Source organism: Poecile atricapillus, chromosome 2 (genome assembly GCF_030490865.1).
Source record: "Poecile atricapillus isolate bPoeAtr1 chromosome 2, bPoeAtr1.hap1, whole genome shotgun sequence".
In the NCBI taxonomy this organism is placed as follows: domain Eukaryota; kingdom Metazoa; phylum Chordata; class Aves; order Passeriformes; family Paridae; genus Poecile; species Poecile atricapillus.
In genome coordinates this window covers 33,353,390-33,361,782 of record NC_081250.1, presented here as the reverse complement: position 1 = coordinate 33,361,782, position 8,393 = coordinate 33,353,390, and the positions used below count along the sequence as shown (strand labels likewise).

Genomic DNA, 8,393 nt, shown 5'->3' with positions numbered 1-8,393 from the left:
AACTAATAAGCCTAGAGAAATTCATTTAATGATATGGAATTTAGCTAGAGGGAACAGAAACATCCAGACCCATGAAATACATCTCATTTACTTTCTGATGTACTTAGTTTTAAATACACTGTTCAGTTATTCAGATTATTTTAATATATTTCATGGTGTGTTGTACAGCAAGCTTTGACAAAATCACATAGTTTTCAAAAAGTGACATACTCATATCATGACTTACTGTGCCTAGGAAGTCCTGCACGGCAACTACACCACTCTTTCAAGTAACTCTATTAATATCTGATGACTGCATCCATTAGCAGTTTTACTGCAGTTACCCTCCAGCATGGAAGAAATACAGTTCTTTGGGTAATTGCATGCTGGGGAACCTGCACTACCCAGGCTTCTCATGCACGTGAGCTTGGGACCTAAGAGCCTGCTCTATCGAGGTCACGTGCGCATTGATAAAGAGCCACAGTCGGGGTTATATGGTCAAAATAAATACGAATATATAATCCACTTTTGTCAGGCAAACCCATGTGGTTGCATCTGCTCTACCCTATCCAAAGGCTGAAGGTTTTTTTGTGCCTGCCTACTGCCTGCAGGTTACAGTGCTAATGAGCCTGTCTTGTCTCCTCTGAACAATCTGTGCTGGAGTTGGAATATATTTCCTGTGGTTCATCAGAAGAACTGGCAAGCAAACAAGGCTGACAGATGTAGTTCAGACTTGTGAGGATTTCCTGGTAAGATTGTTTTTTCCCTGTTCAACTAATTATGAAAGTAATGGTAGAGATGAATATCCATTTCCCTTTGTTTGCAGTTGCAAAGGTTTGGCATTCACTAACATTTCCTGGTGGTGTAGAAAAGCCAGAAGAGTACTGGGTTGTTGTAATGGTTTGCCTGAAGATTCCTCCTGTGGATCTAAGTAGATGGTGATTTGAATTATATGTCCTGCAAGGTGAGTGCCATAAATCAAGTCTGAGCAGAAGTGAAAGTCTAAGTGATTGTTAATGTTTTTAAATTAAGGTGCCAGACTTCACCTCTTTAAGATCTGGACAGGACAAAGATACTTTCCCTGCTTTAGAATAAGAAAGTAGTGAAAGAGGGAACTCTAGAACTGTATTCTTCAGAAATTCCCGGGAGATGTGATGAGTGCACTTCTTCTTCCAGGACTGCTAATGAAAAGCCATAGTGTTCTGGAGGAGGTACAGATGGCCTCTGAAGGATGGTTGTATGATGCTTCATTCAGTGGGATTCCGACTCATCATACCCAGCCTGCTACCTCAGAGACAGAAGCTGATGTTTTAAATATGATCGTGGAGCTGAGTACCTTCTGGAGCAGTCACGCTGCATCTTGGATGAATACCAAAGCTGCTGAGTGCTCAGCACTGCGACAGTCTCCAAGGGAGCTAGAAATGTATGACCCAGGAAGACCCACAGCTCCTGAATTCACCGGGAAGCATAGCAGCTCTTTCATCCCAAGCTAATGAAAACCTTTCCATTAGAGCAGGTTTTTCCTAATCAAATACCTCTGTGTCAAAAGATTGTTTGAGAATTCATGATTTATGTGTTCAAGGAGACTGAGGAAAGGGGTCTTCTGCTAAATATTCAGTTTCTTTACCCTGAATAACCATTCCTTCCCCAAATTCATGCTTTGATGTAAATAATAGAAATTAAATTAATGTGGTAGAGATGTTATGATTTTCAGTGTTCACTGGATATTACTTTTAATGGTTGTTCCTTGAGGGGTAAGCTGTGCTCAAGACCTAAAAGTTAAGGAAAAACTAAAAAAAAAAATTAAGGGATTTGCCAGGCAAATGGTTTGGAGGAGGATAAGAAAAACTGTCGCACAACACAACTGTCACATATGTTTTTTCCACCACCCTCTATCTTCTTTGGTTATTCAGTATGTAAGAATAGTTTTCATTTCCCAAATGCTTACAGAACTTCCCTACAAGACTAGTATCTGCAAATGACATTACTTTTACCCAGAGAAAATATGTGTGCAGGCTGGACTGGGTTATGTTTTTTAATGTTCTTTGCACTCTCAGCCAGTCTGTAGTTGCAAGTTGCATTAGCAGCATTTATTCACTAAATTTTGTGACATGAATTCTTTTCCTCAGAGCTGTTCACCAGTTGAGATTTGCTAGGCTTGAGGAGCTTGAGGTTGGATATTAGGACAAGGTTCTTCAGAGGTCAGTTGGGCACCAGAGCAGGCTTCCCAGGGAAATGATCACAAGCCAGTCAACCCAGCCTGACAAAGTTCAAGAAGAATTTGGACAATGCTCTCAGGCACATGCTGTGGCTCACGGGGTGTCATGTCCAGGACCAGGAGTTGGACCCCATGATCCTTTTGAGTCCCTTCCAACTCAGGACCTTCTATGATTCTGTGAGAAAATGTAGCACTCAAACATTGAGGCCACAGGCAGGGGAAATGGCAGTGATGGTGCATGCCTTTACAGCTTTCACCACAGGAATACCCTATGCAAGTGCTTTTCCATCACTGTGAAAGCAACTGGTTTATCTTGAACTGCCAGTGTAGGGCAGATGGAAGAAGTAGGTAACCTCATGCTCATCCCAGCCATTTCTGCAAGAAGCATTTGACTACAGCCTGCATAGATCTTATTCCAGTCATTTACCTTCTTTTCACATTGTTGCAGCCAGAAGACTGTTAAGTGCCTTTTTAGAGCAGGTTTGAATTCAGTGAGGCTACTTACATAAGCAGCTGTCAGCCAGTCTGAGCAGTATGACCCTTGGTTCCCATTTCTAGGACACACCGTTCGAGACACTTGGGCCTGTTACATCAATAACCTCTTGGTTGCTCCTTCTCAGTCCTGGTCCTGCTCCTGAGAAGCTTCAGCACAATCCCCACTGAAGTTTTTATAGACTAAGTAAATTGTGGCTTGTGATGGATGGTACAGAATTTGGTTGTTTATCTCTAGCTGATTTTCTTGTATCAGAGCTTTCTACTGCTCGAAAAATGAAAGGTTAAATGCCCTCAAGTCTTTGTCCTAGATATTGCTATGTCGCTGTGTTTGAACTCAACAGAGAACCGTATGTGTATGCCTTTGCAAATGCCATTCCTATAATTCTCCCTTGCATGATTTTTTTCTGAAAGACTCCAAAAGTAAAGCTCGGTGGGAATTTTCCCACAGTCTATTTGTTTGTATGCAAAAATGCTAACTTGATGAAATGGAACTTTTTAGTGGAAAATATTTATTCCAGTAAGAAAGCTTCTCAGATTCAGAAACCAATTTCTGGAAGGAGAAAAAAAAAGAAAAAAAAAAAAAAAGAGAGAAGGACAAACTTTCCATTCTATTCCTCAAAGTAGATGGCTGCTTAGTGCTCAGGCATTCCCCGGAGGAAATGGGCAAGAGAAGTTCGAGCCCCACTGATTCAGTGTGTTAATCTCTTTCTGGGCCAGCCATGCAAAGCTGAACATCATCAGACAGGGTAAAAGGGAGTATTCTTACTGTTTTCTGTTTTTTAATGCCTGTTTGACATTTTTTCCCAGGAAGGTTCAAATTTCATTTTAATGCTCAACAAAAGCACATTTTGGAATGACCATTGTTTTCCAGAATGCTAATGTTTTGCAGATAGTGTTACGCTAACCCAGCAGTGATTGCCTTGCAGATCCATTCATAACTTCTGTAAAATGCAGATGACAGAGTCGCTCCGTTTAGGATCTATAGTGTAAATGGAGCCCTTCTGACTCTTTGCAGGTTTTTTAGGAGACATCTAGGGTTTGATTCTGCAAATTTCTAACATATAAGCTGTTATGAGCTTCAGCTTCTTAACTAATGGAGCTATTCATACACTTGATGCCAGCACATTATGAATTGATAACAGTTTTATTAAAGTCAATAGAATGATTTCTACTGACCTTGAATGAAAGTTCATTACATTATGTTCTTGTATCGTCAAGTTTTGATTTGATGCTTGGTCTTGTCTTATTTTACTAATGTTCAGGTTCTACTAAAATTATATTTATATCAGTCATACATTTCTACAATTTCAGAAAGAAGTATCTACTTTCTCTATTCTTTAGGGAGAGAATAGGAATTCAGGAAACCTGGATTCTTCTCCAACTTACCACTGACTTAGACTATCTATCATTATTTATTAACTTTAGCAATTAATTTTATGATTCCAATATGCAAGGGAATTTAAGCACTAGGAAATAAAACATTCAGTAAAATACTGCATCACAATACTCATAACCTTAATTTACTCAATGGCAATTTCACAATTAGGACATTATAATGCAGTTTTAATGCACATTTATTATAGTAATGAAGACCAGAATTACACAGATATAACACAAATCATATTTAATCAAGAGCAATCTCAGATAATAACCAACTAAGAATTAGAATTATATGGCACTGATTTTCTATGTATCATTTTTCTTCTATCAATAAGTAATGCCACAGATTGTCATAATATGAATTGTTTACATTTGTTTTCAAACATTCTATAATATTGATTGATGCTTTAGGCTGAGTACTTATTGTATGAATTCCATAAAAGTTGTCCAACTAATGAGAAAATTAATTTTCCACCCAGCATAACTCCAGTTTTCAATTAGATTTAAATTCTATTTACTAATTCTTATAATGTACTAATTTCTTCAAAATGAATAAAAAACCAAAAACCAAAAAAGTCAACCAACCAAACGAACCAAACCAAACCAAAACCCACAAAAACCCACCCCTAATTTACTATTTCACAAAACTGGCAAAACCCTTGAAAAAGAGAGTCTTCATAAAAGTAAATTCTATCATAAAACTCTCCCACCTTTTAAACTAACATTCTGTGAAATACTGTTCAGCTTTACTTTACAAAATGTCACAGCCTGGTCCTCTATATCACGTACTTTTGTCTGTGTCACGTAGTAACCACCTCCTTGAATCTTCTTAGTTGGAATCATGCTGCCAAAACAGATGGACTCTTAAAGTAAAGTGCAAGACTAATTATTATTTCTTAATCTTCAGCTATGAAATTTATCTTCTAATTTAAATTAAAATAATACTTTCATTGCAGTTTATCATACTTGTACTGTGAAAAGCATTCTAGGACCAAGTAACATATTATATCATAGTGTTTTTAATATATTTTTACATTTTACATCACTACAGTATTATTTTTTAAACTATAGATAAAATATTTTAGGACATACTGCATATCTTGAGGTATGTTTTTAAGAGTGGTGAGTGCATAGGTTTCCAGCAGCTGTTAATACTAAAACAAGCACTTCAGAACAATGAAACATATATGAGAAATCTGTGTTCAGTGGCTGAAGAATATCAGCTGGCTTCTGAGCAATCCCAGCATCATGTGCGTTTGTAGGTAGCAGTATTTTACATTTGGAAGCTTTCTCCATGAGTCATGTCCTAAACCAGAGTTGTAACTGAAAGATGTTACTGCTCTAGCCCTGCGTGACTCCCCGGCCACGACTGCCAAATCAGTCTCCAATTAAGAACGTGAATGACGAAAGAATAAATAGCTTTGCCTTTTTTACCGAACACGAAGGCCCCCGTAGCATCTTGAAATGTATGTTATATTCAGCACAAAGCATTGTAACATTCACAAACATGAAACTCTGCTGCCTGTTGTACAGATCTGTGCTCACTGCTGCAGGGATGGATTTTGGTGGATGAGAAATAGCCTCTGACAAAAGCAGCAGATAAAATTTTTAAGTAAAGATAGGGTCGTATCAAGCATCCCCAGAGCTGTGAAACAATAGTTAGCTTACACTAATCTTGACTCTGAGCCTGAGAATGCCGTGGTTTCTCATGTCATTTTACGAATTACTTTTACATTTTAAGGCATGATGCAATGGTTTAAAAAGTGGAAAATGTATCATGGAGAACATTCTGGCTGAAATCCCAGGTCTACTAAAATCAATGGGAGCTTTTACTCTGGCTTTCTGTCATACATTGGTTATTTCTCCTCCCTCATTCTTTTCACTTATGTCCATTTTATGATACTCTTCGATACATGTCACTGTATTGGAGTTTATTAAAGTACCACGTATTTCATTACACAATCAAAAGCCAAGTTTGCACCAAACAATGGAACATTATTTTTATTTGCAGAAACAAAAATTATGCATTTTCCCTTACAACTGTTGTTCCATACATATATGATGGATAAAGGTAAGGGGGGACTTACTGAGCTTTTAAAAAATGGATTGTATATCTGTAACATGCTTTTTTCTGTATGTCACCTGCAATATGTGACCTTCTGTTGGATATGACTTAAAAGTACCTGCGTGCTGTAAGTTAAACACTAGAACATAAACACCTACATTATACCTGAAGCACACAATAGAATAAGAAAACACATTTCCATTTTCTGACTGACCTCAATCTCTGAATGAGGACCCCTGCACATTACGTTAGCAGGCTGGGCTCCATTACACTGCCGCACACTCTGCTCAATCTACTGAAATATTGATTTTTTTTCTTACAGAGCATACACACTGTCAAATCAATATTCCCGTACACACAGCTGAGCAGCAGAGGCAGAGCCATGGCCTGCTCCATGGCCTAGCAGAGAAGGTGTATGTGGAGGGAGCGGCACAGGGGCAACAGGAGGATGGGAAGTACTACAGCCCATGGCAAGCTGCAGCAAGACAGAATAGGTTGATGACTGAACAGCGCAGTGAAGGCGCAGACAAGTTGGGAGGAACGTGTTTCCTAAACAGAACAGAAAGGCTCAGGAAAAGCTTGCCCTTTCTGCAGACAAAGGAGCTAAAGGAGGCAAAATCTAATTTCAAAGCATTTTCCAGTTTATTTCTCTTTCAGATACTGAAATGACAGCCGTAGGTTTGGGTTAACAGGTATCACTGTGATCCTGCGGTGACAAGGACCACGTACACACTGGAGCTCACGGCACGGTGATGCTGCTGCAGGACAGGGCCGGCACATCTCCTTCCATGAGCACCTGCATGTACACACAGCTCGTATCCGTGAACCACTCTCTTGGAACTACTCCAGTGCCTCAAGTACAGAAGGAGCATTTTTACTGTCCATGGCTGGAGGAGCGCTGGATCAGTGTTTCAAACTGCTACTGGTGTTAGCAGTTCCATCTGAGCCTAGTGAACAAGCCACACAGTAAGACCAGTTTTAAGTTCTGCTACTTCAATTCAGTGTAAGAGATAAAAGCAATCGCAGGAATTACTTTCAAAGCTTTGTTTAGGTAATTTTGCACTATTAGTGTACGATGAATTCCACAGAGAAATAATGAAGTCCCGACACCTTCGAAAGAGAGCAGAAAACACTGCAGACAACAGATGCCCTCAGCTACTCCTTCAAGGAGACAGAACACACTCTTCAGTAAAAGTTATTACATTCTTTCCAAAGTCCTTCAACTGCCAAGCGGGAAATGCAGACAGCCGAGGATTCTCCTGCTCACATCCACCACCGCACAGCCCTCTCGGGGGGCAGCCAGGACACCTGAAGTGCCCGCGGAGCCCGAGTACCGCGGCACTCCGCGCTCAGGGGCGGCACCCCCGCCCGCGGTAACACCGAGCCCTGCCCGCGGGGGCTGCGGGAGGCGGGCCGGGGCCGGGCACCGCCGACGGGACCCGCACGGGGCAGTAACGCTGCGGGGCGGCGGAGGGGGGCAAGCACGGAGAACCGGCCCCGCGTCCCCGCCCCCAGCGGGCCCGCGGCAGCCCCTCAGCCCGCCCCGCACCCCAGCTCCGTCCAGCGGCTCCCCGAGGCGAGTCGGGGGCGAGGACCCACCGGGCGCCTCCACCTCCCCTCCCCTCCCGTCCCCTCCGCGCCGCCCCCCGCACCGACACGGCCGCAGCGGGCACCGGGGCCCCGCGGGCGGCACCGCCCCCGGGCGGGCGGGGCAGGCGGCGGGGCGGGGCCGCCTGCGAGGCGGCTTTGGCGCGGAGCGGCGACAGCAGCCGTGACCTCCGACCCCGCCCGCCGCCGGCCAATAAGAGCGCGGCTCGTCCCCGAACCCAAAATTTCCACGTCGGCAAAAGTCAAGATGGAGCGGCGGGCGCGCGGCGCGGGCGGGCGGGCGACACCGGCCGCCACCGCCGCCCGGCGGGACGCGGCCGGACCGGACGGGGCCGCCGCCGCCGCGGGGACCGCGGGCGGCACCGGGCGGGCCGGACCTGTTGCGCTCGTCGGCGGGGGAAGGGCTGGCGGGCGGGGGGCGCCGCTCGGGTCCCTCCCACGGGGGGCTGCGGGGCCGCGGGGGGATGCCCGGCGCCGCCCGGGGTCCCGCAGGGCCGCGGCGCCGGGGCTGTCAGCGGCAGCCGCAGCTCCCGCTGGCTGCAGCGGCAGCGCTCCGGGCAGCTGCTCGGCCGCGGCTTTCGCAGGGCGGCCCGTTAGCTCCGGGTTGGGGGAGGTGTGCGGGGGGGGGGGGGTGGGGAATGCATTTTG

The 8,393-nt window shown here is 44.1% G+C and overlaps 1 long non-coding RNA gene across 1 annotated transcript; it reads left to right on the top strand.

Moving 5' to 3' along the window:
* The first annotated feature begins 526 nt into the window (after positions 1–526).
* On the top strand, positions 527–1,663 carry LOC131576596 (uncharacterized). Its single transcript, XR_009277013.1, has 3 exons — positions 527–728; positions 806–943; positions 1,156–1,663. It is a non-coding gene; the product is annotated as an uncharacterized LOC131576596 (long non-coding RNA).
* The last annotated feature ends 6,730 nt before the right edge of the window (positions 1,664–8,393 follow it).